Here is a 15192-nt window from a genome sequence, read left to right as displayed (position 1 = left end):
TTACTGGTTGACTATACCATCCCAGGAGTCCCTCTCACTTAGTTAGGAGAGGAAGCCTGGCTAGCTGAAATCTTTCATGAAGCCTCCTGGGTGGCTGTCCACATTTTTTTGCAAATAGATGATCTCAGTCTAAATGCAGGCAAACTTTTTACCTCTACAGCAGAGAATTCCTCCTTTGAAAATTATAACAGCTTAAATATAGTATTTGGTTGCAAACCAGAAATTCACACATAAGGAGACTGGCAGATCATTGCATATATTGTCAATCAATGTATTTTTAAGATGCACCATTGACTTATAATAGTAATGCTAAAAGCTCTGTATGCAATACTGTTATCTGGGACATGGGAGGGAGTAAAAGTAAGAGACTAGAGAGTCTTTTGCAGTGTTCCTTCTACTTATTCTTGAAATACAGACAAGGGATTGATGATTGCAAACACTCAATACCATTGATGCAACTGCACCTAATCTGGTAAAAGTCAGTTCCTGGGCCTGACTTTATCTAGGTCTGAATATGCAGTGAGGAGACATACCGGGTAAACATTCAGGGAGCAACCATGGCTGTTAGTGTGCACCAGAAATGACTTTTTGATACATTTTTTAAATACACTTGAAACTTTGTGAATGAATACCTAGTTAGGATCTGCATATCCCAAATTTATTAAAATAAAGTTCAGCTTGCATTTCAGAACCTCCAGGATTAGCATACCAATGTGATTTCATATTATAAAGAATTTAGATAATCAGTGAACTAGAATAATGTTCTTTTCATCCATACACTGATATGTATATTGGCATGGTAACTATTAGTGCTAACCAAATCACCAACCTCGCTATGTTAAGATAAATTTTTTCCTATTAGACAAACATGAAGGTATGGATGCAGGATTTTAAAATATGCACCTGAGTTCTGACTTTTGCTTTGCATTTTATATTTTATTTAGAAATATGCAGATTAATTGAGAGAGAAAACAAAATGCCCCAGGAAATAGTTTAAAAACGAAATAGTGATGGGGTGGGAAGAGCTTTAAATCACAGGTGTATAAAGGTGACCCTGCTCTAACCCCACCCAAGTAGTGGCTTGTTGCAGCATACTGTATATCTTCCAGCCATCACATTTACGCAGTATCTTAAAATAACATTTGTGATAAATGTGCAATTTAACTAATTTATGGTGCTATGATGTGCTCAGGGCTACATGCAAGATGAAAATCTTAAATGGAGCTTGAACAGCTCACTTCACAACAAGAAATCAATATGCCAGATCTTAGAGAGCTGTTCACTGGAGTCAACATTTAGCAAAAAAAAAAAAAAAAAAAAATCAGTGAATGTATCTTTAAGTTTTAGTGAGTAAGAAATCTATAATTAACTGAAATATGACTTTTAAGCTAGTGTAAGGAACTGTTTCTGAAAACGAAACCTTTCTAGAATCTTCATTAGATTTTACTTTTGTATTAAAAGTATATTGTTTTAATTATGCAGTTGCTTTTGGAGTAAAAGACTGCAATTTTTTATCCAAACCAAGGCAGATTAGTGTTATCGATATGGGAATTCTCTGTTGCATTTTAATATGGCTATGTATCTTGCTATATAAAGCTAGACATAGATATAACTCTGCATGTTATGACAGCAAAAAATTTGACTATATTTTGAGATTTTAAAAAATAGTGGCGTTTACTGAAGGGGAGAACCTTGTTTAGTTTTACAAGTTCTTATTTCAGCTGCAACAGAAAAAAGAAGTAACTGTGCTGCAAGTGGAAAAGAGACAACTGGTAATAAAGCTAAATTTAATTAATAAATTTTGTATTTTAAAATACACCTCCAGAGAGCCTTATGTATTTCTTAGAAAAATATCAAATTATTACAATTATTCTTGACAGCTATGTTTGGGTAACTTTTTATTACAAGAATATGTCAGAGCTTTGCTGTGTAGTCTGTTACCCACGTGGCTCCACAGAGCTTAAATAGAGGGAATAGTCATAAAATTAGAATTTATCAAGCAAAGTAGGAAAAAAAAAATAATTTCAAGATTAATCAACTTTTTAAAAGTCACTGGATTTTCCTCTTAACAGAGGATGAAATAGCTCTTAATACTTGGCTGGACAGTTACCATTTTAGTAGTGGAAATACAAATGTGTAACTCCCTTGGGTATTGCTAGTAAATACATACAATCTGCAGAAAAAAAAAAAACAAAGCAAAACAAAACAAAACCCAAAACGAGTAAATTCTCTTCTCCTGGGACTTTGTGCCAAGATGTGCCTTCCAGCCCTTGGTTGACCTGCTGTAGGTAAATGAGAGAACAAGAAATAATTAACACACTGCCATCTTGGAATATGAAAGCAGCTTTGTTGTTTGGGGTATGGTAGCAGTGAATTTTGTTGTGTTTTCAGTAATTATCCCATAATAATGAAAAGCTTGTATATGTTTAAGACTACGATACTACAGCCCCTATTGAAGTGTATTTGCATAAGAAGTCAATTTTTTAACAGTGAAGGAAGAAAGAATCAGGGTCATTTATAGAAGGGAGCAGAATTATGTATTAACACATCATTGTACAAGTCTGAAAGTGTTGGAATAATCGGTGAGGCTACAATCTGTTTTCAGGCCTTGGTTTGGGGCAATAATTTTAACTAAATGTTCAGCGTGAAAAAGATGACTAAGATGACATATCTCATGTGCTATATTCATTATCTAGTACATACACAAATACAGTGGTGGTGTTACATAAACTCATTTTTTTACATGTAAAAACAATCTTCCTTTATCCTTCATATCCAGCTTATGTGTCACTGTAGTGTTTTGTTTGTTTGTTTTTCAGCAGTCTATTACAACATATATGTGGGACATATTAACTTCCTCAGCAGCTGTTGCTTGGTTCACTTTGCTTTATTTATAGCTTGAAATGCACTTTTGGATAAATAATCTTTTAAGAGAATTAAAATCAGATAGACTTTCGGGGATAGATGGATATGTCCTGACCACTCACCAAATTCATATATATAACCTTTATTGAAATGAAAATTTGCAACTGCAAATCATACTTAAATACCAATGTGCCTATCTTTCATTCTAGGAGTGTTTAAAAAGTAAAATTAAAAATTACAACCTAAGGCAGCTATGGCAAAAAAAAAAAAAAAAAAAAAAGAGTAATAATATAACAAGGCATTTTTTGTATATAATGTTTTTAACATTCTTAGCCTGTTTCAAGAAATAAAAAAGTTTGTCATAGCGCAAGCAAGAAATAAAAAAGGGCAGTGCCAGTCATGGCCCCATTTCCCAGCTGGGGGCTGGGGATGGGTGGGGGAGCTCCTCACAGCTAATGCTGATGTCTTCCATACTGAAGCTAAAACAATGATGTACCCCTCATGTCACCTGCTGGGTTTTCCTAGGGCCACATCGGGGTGAGGATGTGCATTTCTTCCCCCACACACTTAAACTTTGCAAGTGGCATAATGGACTCTGTAACCAAACAGCGAGCTAATTTTCTGATTTCTTACCTCTTGATGCTTGAATTAAGGACTTTGGTCGCAAGGGAAATGTCTTTCAAATGATTTGGCACTGTGGAAAAGCCTATATTAGAGCTGTCAACCCCATTCCACTCCCTGTGGAGAAGACAGTGTCCATCTTTTTTTTTTTTTAATATCAAAAATATAAATGGAGAAAGGGTAACTTTTAAACTTTCGTATAAATTAACAGTGAAAAATACTTCTTTATTAAGCTTCAACATATCACGTTCATTCTTGCACAGAAGGAAACTGGGGACATGTTTATAGCCATCATAATTGTGAGTTAGTGACCTTTCTAGCCAAGTGAAATGAAATTACTTGAAAATGGAATTCTTTTTAATTGGCGCATTTGTAGGTGGTGGGGAAGGGAAAGGGATTTGCTAATGCGTGTGTGTAATATAAAGCCTGTGAAGAACTGTAAGAAAAGCCTGAAGCCTGTGCTCAGATGTAAACCTGTGCGGAGAGAGAGAATGAGGTAGGTGTGTCAGGAAGCGGAGTCATATTCTTGGCTTTTTTTTCTAAACTGGAGGTACAGTCACTGCAGTTACGCCTCAATGACCATGAAACCGAGTCGGCAGAAGCTGAAGGACTCCGCTCCTGAAAGCCTCATCAAGACTTGTCATCGCTCTAATGAATATCATTTAAATTGCTTTGTATATTGGTGGAGTTTGGATGTCGATTTAATTTGTGCATGTGTTTGAGTTCTTCTGCTTGGCTAGGCTAACAGAGAGCAACAGCCTAATGAAAAGTGAGTTGGTGACAGTGTGATGAGCCCCAACCCAATCAAATGCGTTTGAAGGGATGTTTTGACAGGGATCTTAAAAGTAGATCTAGAAAAGAGGAGTAGTGCTTCAGTTCAGTACAATTGTTTCAGGCTAAGATTATTGCTTTTTGTACCTCTGAACGGTTGAAAATTTTCTGTGTGCGCTCTGGCTTGTGGTAAAACATGAATTCATCACAGGACTGTGTTTAGAGGAACCCAGAAGAGTGGGCTCCCCCTATTAAAATCTCTGGAAATTACTGGAGTTGAAACACCACTTTAAAAATGTCATTATTGGGGTACACCAGTAATTTGGAAGCTGGAAATGGCTTAACCAGGGGTCACAGTGTGTGTCTCCATCTCTAATGCTGTGTTGCAACAGGGCAAATAGGAAGAACAGCAGCAGATTAACACTGGAGGGCAGGGTCTGGCTGGTCAGGGCCAGCCATGGACTTCTCTGCATTAATTTCCATTTGCTGTGCCAGGAAGTTGAGCATGCAATGTTGCAGAGCTTCAGAAAAGGGCAGAACAGATGAAGAAATTCTGCAAAATGTATTTCAATGCTCTCTAGGTATTGGGGATAGTTTGGGGACAGGAAAAACTGACCAGCATTGATTCATACTAGCTGTGGGGAGGGAGGCAGGTGGGACTGAGAAGGTTCTCCCCTGAAGGCTGTGGCTGTGCGGTACAGACAGAGGAGGCTCCCTGGAGGGCACGGCCTGGCTGAATCAAGCAGGGCTTGCCTTCTGCATGGCAGGGAAGCCTAATCTTCAAGGTGGCTGGGACACTGCCCTTACGGCACACCATAAACTTAAGTTACCATACTAGCAGCATAAGCACGGTCTCACAAGGGGATTACTAGAAGTGGGTAAAATAGCCACATCAACCTTATGAGTTATACTAATTCTTCCAATCTCTAATAAAATGTTCACCTTTTGCCTCTTGCATGTGCATTTGGGAGATGAAAGAAAAATAAGGTCTTGATTTTTATTTGCCGCTGTGAAGACAAATCAATTTCTAAAACAGAGGTGCTGTCAGAAAGGGGAAATAGAGGCTAGCACTTCTCCATCGTCTCTGAAGACTACAGAGCACTCCTACATGATAGCCTGTGCTTCAAAATGGACACCGGAATCCTAAGCATTAATCAAAAAAACCCCACAATTTTAAAATTTTAAGTGAAAATGCAACAACAAAAGACCACAGGAGGGAAATTGGTTTACAAGAAAAATCTACAGTCTGGATATTCTTATCTAAGAGATGATTAATACATCAGATAAATTGTTCAGCAATGGTTCATGCAAACAGACCCTCTATAATTCTGCCAAAGTCAGTGAGATCAATGTGCTCTGCTGAATGATTGTGGCACTGACCACTCAAAAGAAAGCACCTAAGGGCAGCTGTAACTTATGCTGATTTCATACCACCCATGATTTCAAAATATATGAGATTCTCCAGCTCCCTCTGAACTGAGTCTATGTATAACCCTCAGAAGATGCTTGCTCCTGTTTTGGGAGAGAACATGACCCTTTCCTTCTTCACTGGCCCAGGTTTCGTAAATACTATATGCTTCTTTTTTATGTGATAAGTGTTTTAATACAACCATCACCCCCAGACAGACTAGTTACCATCAATAATTTGAATGACAGGGCTTTAATATGCTTTTTAATTTAAACATAAAATTTAGACAGGGTGGGAGAACACCCAAGAAACAAAAAAAAAGGAAATATATGATACAAAATGTATGTGAGTCTCCAGCAAGAAACCATTAGATTAAACAAAAGCACAAATTCAGAACGTGTTTGAGTATTTAATGATAAGAATATATATTAGGTACTGAAGAAGCACAAAGCACCCACTTATACTTTCTTAATAGGGCTTTTATTAAAGGCACTGGAAGAGATTCCAAGGAGGGAGAAGTCAAAACAGCGGTCTCATCAGCTATGGTATATTAGCAACTTCTCAAGAAGCACTGAGCAGCAGGCAAAACCACACCAACTCACAAGTGCAGGCACATTATATTGTAAACAGTTCTGATCCCATAGAAGCACTCTAGGCACATGTAAGACTCCTTCTTAGCCTTGTTCCAGCACTCTGAAAGCTGCTTTAACCCCTCTTCTGCTGGATGCAGCCCTGAGCCTGGCACATTCCTCTCGTTGTATGCAGCGTGCTCTGCAATCACATTTTCCACCTTGCCCTCCTCTGAAAGCCTTGCTATAGGCCATTTGCTGTGTTTTCTTGGAAATCTGTTCAGACCTCTCTTTGAAGAGGTTGTGGTATGGAGGATGATAAATGCCACAAACTCATCAGAGACACCCAGCACCTGACCACTGAGGTTTCTGACCCACCTGTTCCCTGGACAAAAGCATTCTGCTGGGCACCTAGGCTGCCCTACAGATAACAGGGAAGGTCTGTTGGCCAAGTGGGGATTTTCTGAAGCCGGTCAGACACACAGCAACATAACCAAGTACCTAGAAATAAAATACTCTGGAGAGCATCTGAAGCATCTGTTCTACCACTCTTGGCTAACAGAGCCCATATAGGTGCTGCCTGCCATCTGCTCAGCATCCCAGCTGCAAGCCCTCTCCTGGAGCTGGAGACTACAACATCCCAACTTGCAGCCCAGCAGTCAGATCTCTCCCTTCTATTCACACTTTGTCCCACTCGAAAGAAGGCTTTCCAGTGGACTGAGCTTCTCCCTGGTTCTCGGCATGTTTTCTTTCTGAACCCAGGTAGAGGGTGTTCCCCAGCACAACTGGGACCAGACCCCACCAGCCCTTCTGCCTGCTGAGGAGCTCCACAGCTCAGCCCACCACATCTCACCTGCAGGTCATCAGCAGTCAGGGAGCTTGGCACTCCCCAGCTGACAGAAATTTAGGTGCTTACTGAGTTAAATAGGAGCTGAGAGGTAGTTTGGAGAACATAGATAATGTGCTTGTATCATCAGCTTTTGGAGGTCCTTGCTGGTTGTTTTCTTAGGAAGTTCTACTTGTTGAACTTCATAATCTTCAGTGAAGAACGTGAGTCCTGTGAGTTGCTATGTGTGAGAAGTCTCACTTACAGGTCTGTCAAAGATGTCTTATGCTCATTTTAACATTCAGTCTGAGATAAATGCTTGATGCTCTATTCTCTTTCTTTTAATTACAGCCTATTTTGCTCACTCCCCTGTAACACTGGCTAGCATCTATTTAGTAGTGAGTACACAGCTTTTTTTCCCCACGTTTTTTTTGTTGCTCTCTTGAAATTGCTTTGCTTTTTTGAGATGTGGAGAGAAAAAAAAACTGAGGTTTTAAATAGAATTTTAAAATAGCTCAGGTGTGATTTCTTGTATTTAAGTTATACAATAAGACTGTCTATACAACAGCTCACAAAAGAAGTAGCTTTTTTATTGTTTGTTGTTGCTTTGTTGCTGTTAAGGTAAAGTAGTTGGTTGATGTGGCAAGCAGGTGGCGTGACACTAAGTATACATGACAGTATATATGTAATACCATTTTCTTTAAGGAAGCTTGTATGCTATTTCTCATTGTTGAGCTAAAGGTCAGGGTGTCAGGTGACTTCTGCAGCAAGAAACAATTCTCCAAGCTGCAAAACTTCTGCTGAAGTTGGTGACATTAAGCAAGATGGAGGCAAATTGGAGAGAATCCAGAGGAGATCAACAAGAATGATTAGAGGTTTTGCAAACGTGACCTATGAGTAAAAGTTAAAAGAATTGGATTTGTTTAGTCTAGAAACAAGAAGTCTGAGTAGAGACATGATAACAGTCTTTAGCTATGTTTTAAAAAAAGTCATTATAAAATGGGTGCTGATCAAATGTTCTACACGTCTACCAAGGGCAGGACAAAAGTTAAGCAGTTCAACTTGCAGCAAGGGGCATGGAGATAAGCTTATCAACAGGAACATATCTCTAAGTACAAGTTAAGCATGGAGCAGCTTCCAGAGGAGGAATGCAGTCACCCTCACTGCACCTTGTGACAAACTGATGTGGATGTTCTTGACTAACTTGTGCTGTGGAACAACCATATGTTGGACTTTGAGGACTCCTGTAACATAAAATCCTTTTTGAACATCGCAGGCACGAATGCCTATTGTAGAGCATATATTTCTTTTCTGCAAAGTTGTGTCCGCTTTTCTGCCATATACTGATAATGACTATTTTAATTTTAACTATTTTGATGGAACTTTCATGTCAGTTCTGTCAACAGTTCAGTTCATCAGGCATTTCTTGTGCTCCACAGAAAGAAATACTAACTTTCTCTCTTTTAGGAGAGGAAGGAACCTATGTGGCTTAGCATCACTGTTGCCTTTGCTAACCATTTTTGACAGGCAGTGAATGGACTTGCATTTTGTCATTTTATACTGTGACTGGCTTCTGTGCTCAGGTGAGGTTGCACTCCTCTAACACTGGTAGGTAGAATTACTTTAGACACAGCTTCGGCTTTATTGCTGGCAGAGGCATTAGGGTTTTCTGTATTAGTCATGTGACTAAGTTGCTTACAACTGGAAAAAGGGACCCTTCACTCTTTTTTCACTAATAGTACAAACCTTTTGAGTGTTTCTGTGCAGACTTCAGGTTTCTCAAATGAGGTCCCTCATTTACACTTGTAATATGCACATTGTACAGATAAGACAGCACCATTTAACCCTATAATATGTAGCACAACGTACCCTGCAATGCAGCTGGAGTCCTGGTTATTCCTCAGGGAAGGCTATTATAGCAGCACAATCCCATGTATCAGTAATAAAGTGTTTCAGAGACTCATAGGAATGTTAATAAGTTTGAGATAAATACAACATGTTAACACTGGGTCCCATTACTAAATTTTACTTTAATTTAGTCCTCACTGCCTTATTTTCTGCAAGAGCTCACAGTTTCACAGGGCTTTTCCAAGCGCAGATACATAGAGCAGAATAAGTGCCAAAACAACTGCTTAAGGCTGCCTGAGAAGTCCTGAGGTTTCCAGCTTATCTGTAGGGAATGGACATAGCGGACACAGGACCCACAGGAGGTGCCTGCCCCCAGCCAGTGGCTGAAGACCAGATGAGGCACTACCGGCTCTCAGGCAGCTCAGCCAGTGACAGGGCATGTTGCAGATACGACACCTAATGCCTTTGCGCGCAGTGTGCATCTAACACAGAATTTTTGCCTTGTTCCTTGGTGGACAATATATTTCAGTTGTTACACTTGACTTAAGGCTCATTTGGTAAGGAAATACCTCCATCTGCTTCTAATAGAATTTTGTAGAATATTTAGGATGCTTTGCTTTTAACAAGCCTTGGCCAGAGAACTTAAGAATAGTTTGTGGTGTGTTTAAAAATTAGGACTATCTTGGTCTTTTGTGGCTTGCCTTTTTGTTTTGGTGTTTTTTTTTTTTTTTTTTTTTTTTTTTGTGTGCAGGGTTTTTTTAATATCCCTCAATATCCCATTTATTTTCCTTGTTTTCTTCCCCCTTCAGTAAAGGACCTGCATAGGATACCCTCAGCAGAGTCCTATTTCCCAGTGTGCAGAGATTAGACTCAAGTATGTATTCAGCAGCAACAAGAAGTGGTTACAGTCACCTTTTAATCACAGGTCACGCCAGCAGATAAAAGACCATGTTAGTACCCTGTGAGGAAGAGAGAGGCCAAGGAATGGGGAAGGAGAAAGATTTGCTTAGCAGAGTAAGTCCAGAATATGCATTGAGATCAGCCCTGAGGAGGAGGATTTGGGAGTGTTGGTTGATGAGAAGCTCAACATGACCCAGCAATGTGTGCTCACAACCCAGAAAGCCAACTGTGTCCTGGGCTGCATCAAGAGAAGTGTGGCCAGCAGGTCAAGCAAAGGGTTTCTCCCCCTCTGCTCCCACAGTGCTGTGTCTATCTCTGAGGCCCCCAACACAACAAGGACATGGACCTGCTCGAGTGGGTCCAGAGAAGGCTATGAAGATGATCGGGGGGCTGGAGCACCTCCCCTGTGAGGCCAGGCTGAGAGAGTTGGGGGTGTTCAGCCCAGAGAAGAGATCCGGGGAGACCTTAGAGTGGCCTTCTAGTACTTAAAGGATGCTACAGTAAAGATGGGGAGGGAATCTATCAGAGGGAGTAGGGATAGGATGAGGAATAACAGTTTTAAACTGAAGGAGGGTAGATTTAGATTATATATGAAGAAGAAACTCCTTCCTGTGCTGGTGGTGAGGCACTGGCCCAGGGTGCCCAGAGCAGCTGTGGCTGCCCCCTCCCTGGAAGGGCTCAAGGCCAGGTTGGACGGGGCTGGGAGCACCCTGGGCTGGGGGAAGGGGGCCCTGCCCGTGGCAGGGGGGTTTGGACTAGGTGATCTTTAAGGTTCCTTCCAACCCAAACCATTCTATGACAACACACTAGGTCTCTACAGGCTCTGGCAGGGGAAGAACAGGGTTAATAGCTAGTAAACCATTGCTTGTAACATGGCTAACAGTTGACCAGTTAACAGGGGAAAACTAAACTGTTGAAATAATATTTTTTTTTTAAAGCTAAAGAATGAAAATTACAGCTAAAGGCCAAATCTCATTATTTGAGTAACTAAATGTTATACATAAAAATAATTAAAGAATTTTTGTATTTCAGTGAAAAATGGAATGAGATGCTACCTTCTTACAAGTTATTGTTCCTAAGCTTCAGCCAAGGCTTTCCTGTGATGTAAATTTGTCCTGTCCTAGGACAGAAGCTGAGACTTACAAACTTCCTTCAGCTTCAGATCTGCCACTGTTGGGCTCCTTCCTATTTTGCTTATCTACTTACCTACCTATGTGGGTACTAACCAGTACCTTTATACTGATCCATGTCACTGGTGACATGTTTTATAAAAACACAAGCAGTTATTTTTTTCTGAAGAGATAGTGTTATAACATTAAAACTTGTAACACAAAATAATAGGGGCTACAGGTAATCAAATTTATTTAGTTCCATTTTCTTGGGTGTGTTACATATCATGACCTTCCTGCCACTAACAAGCCTACTGTTAAATCCATCAAAATTGATCTATGTTTAGCTATTCATTTTATGTATATTAACTTGAACAGAACATTTATTTGGCTTAAATTTTATTTTCAGGGGTGGAATGTATGTTCCAAATGCAGGCACGGACGATTTGCTAGGATTTAGTTAGGAGGAATGTGGAATGTTAGTTTACAAAGATAATAACCAAGCTATTAAAGCCAACAACCCCTTTTAAAGCAAACATACCATTAAAATATAGGAACAGTTTATAGTGTAAATAAAATTGAGGATATGGATTATTTAAAGATAAAAATTTTAGGGGTAGCTATGAGAAAGTTGAATAAAAATGTATTTAATTGCACCGCTCTTTTCTAAAGTGAATTTCAAAAATGCAAATAAAGGATGATAGTTTATAGGCGGGGGGAGACAGCTACAGAGAGAGTGATGTTAGAAATCCATTTTACTTATGGAGATGTATAATAGTGATTTGACTTTTATTTTCTAATCTGAATCAGATTTCAGGAAAAAAAAAATTGTGCCTAAACTCGTAAGTGGCAGAATTTATCTTGCTTGTGAATCCATACAGTGGAAAGGGAAGCAAGACATTTGCTTCTAGATCATTCTCCTTGTCTGAATGACAGATACAATAATTCCCTCTATTAGCCAGATCCATTGTCTTTATTTTGCACAGAAGTACTGTATTGCTGAGGTAGACTTCCACTGCTATGCATATTTTAAGGGTTATTTGGCAACACAAGTAAAGCTAAAAGTAGCCTCTTAATCTAATTAATTGACATTTCTGAATCTTGCTTTCACAACAACACATGGTTTCATGTTCTGGGTTTTAGCACTTGTCAAGCTTTTTTGGAGAATGTTTTGGTCAGAATGACAAGATAATTTGTGACTGAGGCTCCAAGCTAGAGAAGTGTTTAAGGCTATAATGATTTATTATCATCACAGAATAACAAAATATACAAAGCGTTTCATCAGAATTTTTGAAATAAGTTTGCCACCGTGGTAGAAGCATGCAGGGAGGGGGGTGTCTTCCTACACAAATGCCAGTGTGACTTATTTGTAATAATTACAATGTTAAATTTATTTTGGAGCTTTTCTTGACAGACTTGCAGCACGGTTAGAAGGACAAGAGGTGAGAGAATTATAACAACCAAGAAGGTAAAACTCTGCCTTTTTTTTTTTTTTTTGTAAAAAAACAAATACTCTGTGGCCAAAATAAAAATAATAAATATGTGCTTCATGCAATAAATAATACATACACAGACACATTAAACTACCAACGTTAACATCTTGGCAGGAGCAAGTAGAATTAGTCACACTGTAAAAAGTTTGAAACAGTGAATGTCTGTGCTTTAGATGTTCAAAAATGCATCGAAAACTATTTTGTTAAAGAACAAAATAGGTGATGTTACTTAGTGACAGCACATTAATGGGCTGGCATTTGTGGACTTTCAGGCAACTGCTATAAAAAGAAATAATGTAACAACGCTAATTTTGACTTCATCTTGATTCTCTAAGTGAGCTAAGGATGCCAGACTTTGAGACAAAATGTCTGACTCTGAATGCAAAGCATTTCCACTTATACTCTGTGTTTCTATAATTTACTTATAATGTAATTAAACACCTTGAAACCCTAGGCATTGGTTAGTTTAGACAAAGTTGTGACAGTTATTTGACTTCAGAGGCCGGGAATAGAAGCCACATCTCCAATGCCCTAAAGTGATTTTGAGGCTGCTTTGTTTGACTATCAAATGCATACCTTTCCAGAGCAATCTTTTTTAAAAGATGCAGTCATAGCTCATAGAGGGATGAGGTGAGGAGTTAACACGTTTGGCAGCAATAGCGTATGCAACATTGTTTATTAATAACAAAGATAATATCATACATCCACAGCGAGTGCTTTGTCTCAAAGGATCACAAAGTTGTTTCTCATAGAAATTAGCTGTAATTATTGTATGTATTTATAAGGCATTAGCACTGTAGTATCTGTGTGCCCTTCACAACAGCCAGTATGCAGTGAACTAATGGCAGGCAACTTTTGAGGTGGCACAGGGAGTGACCCCTTGTGTTCCAGGCATATTTTTTTTTCTTCTTTTTTTTTTTTTTTTTTTTTTTTTTCTCCTCCTTTTCACTGAACTAGCCAGGCACTTGCATTTAGTGGGTTGGAATGTAAAAAGATGTGTCTCACATCTCCGAGAGCTTGCCAGATTCAGGCTCTGATGGATTTCTGGCAAGAGTCAGTTCCGGAGCTGAGGACCCACCACAGAGAATATCTATTTATTTAAGCTATTTATAGCGTTTCTAAAGAACTCCTCACTGTATTATCTCAGCACGTCACAGAAATTAAAGGTACACCATGAATTAAAGTTATACCAGCATTGCCTGCCAGAAGGTCCTGCAGGGTTTCCAGTGGGAATCCATACCAGAAGTGGAGTGTGGTGGTCATGGCTGGGGACAGGCAAAGGTACGGCGTCTAATTGTACATGTTCTGAATAACATGTGGGACTGTGGCAGGTCCAAGAGTAGAATGCAGATGGGTCTGTTCTCCACCAGTCAAAGTTTCTGTAGGTCTCAACAATCAGTTCAAAATGGAACTTATCGTCATAGCAGAGCCTATTAATTACACATATGTTAAACAATGAATTAAATTCTGGAGAGATGATGAATGGGTGAAGTCTTCTAGCAGATGAGTGAGGATGAAAGACCAGAGCTGGCAACCTTGCTACAGGCAGCAGAAGGAAAATTATTGTAGGCAGTACCATACTGAACTACCCTGTAAATTTGGCTGTGTGCTTCATGTTGCTACTGAGTGGTAGTTTCTTGCTTGGGTAGGGAGATCTTGTTTCCACCTAATCTTGAGTACTACCACAAACAGAAAATAACATGCCTGCATCCAGGCTCAACAAGAAGCAAATAGGTGATTGAAAGCCCTCCATCTTACAGTCTGTAGGTGTTGCAGTCATGCTGTATATATCCCAAGGACTCCTCCTGTAGATACTGAAAGAAACACTGGTGAACATGGGGTTTGTGGCACTTCAAATGGGAAATCTTATACAGCCACAGCAACAGCACTATTAAGTTATTTAGCAGTAGCTGGCTCTTAAAAACTGCCTCCTACTTTTTTCTGCTACCATTAAAGTCAGCAGTATATTCTGATTAAGATGTGAAAGCAGTTGATTGGTCTGAGGATTAGCAAGCTTGTTTAGATTCTGTTCATTGTCACAGGGAGGCAATCACACCTCACCCCTTCCCCTCTGCACCCCAAATCAGTTAATGCAATGACCAGAAGTGAAGCTGGGGCTCTCTATATTGGAGCAGTAATGTAATTGCTAGAGTTGGCATTGAGCTACCTTCCCAATGATTTTTCCCAGAAAGGAAATTCAGACACTGGGTCATAATTGGTAGACTCATTAGTATTAAATTATGTGGGTTTTATTAGGGGCCAGACATTCACTTGTTTAAATGTAGCTGGCATTTTAATGCCTCTCTGAGGGAATGTAATATGTACTGCGTAGGCAATACATACTGACTTTTATTGGTACAGACCAAATTCACAGGTGATTGGGGCACCTGCTTGTGTCGATGTTTAAGGCTTGTGCAGTGGGTTAGTTCTGGCAGTTAAGAAGCAGAATGGAAGAAATGAGACAACGCTTTTTTTTTTTTCCCCCCCCCTCCTTCCTTGCTTTTTTCTGCAAAAGACTGAGAGTGTCTTGCAGGAAGCAATGCTTTCTGTATGTGTCTTCCCGGGTACGGAGAACAATAATAACTATTTATAGGGGATATACTATGATGTTATAAAAGTCAGGTGGCATTTCAGATTGACCATGGCCCTCGGGATACAGCTGGTTCATATCCCCATGAAACTGAGTTGCAGCAAGGTAGAGCACTGTGGATATCTGTCAACATTGCATGAAGCATACAACAGAAGCAAAGAAATATGCATTTAATGGAACTTGGGGACACTA

This window comes from Tyto alba, unplaced genomic scaffold, assembly GCF_018691265.1.
Source record: "Tyto alba isolate M040663 unplaced genomic scaffold, T.alba_DEE_v4.0 Super-Scaffold_26, whole genome shotgun sequence".
NCBI classification, from domain to species: Eukaryota; Metazoa; Chordata; class Aves; order Strigiformes; family Tytonidae; genus Tyto; species Tyto alba.
This window is presented reverse-complemented; position numbering follows the sequence as displayed.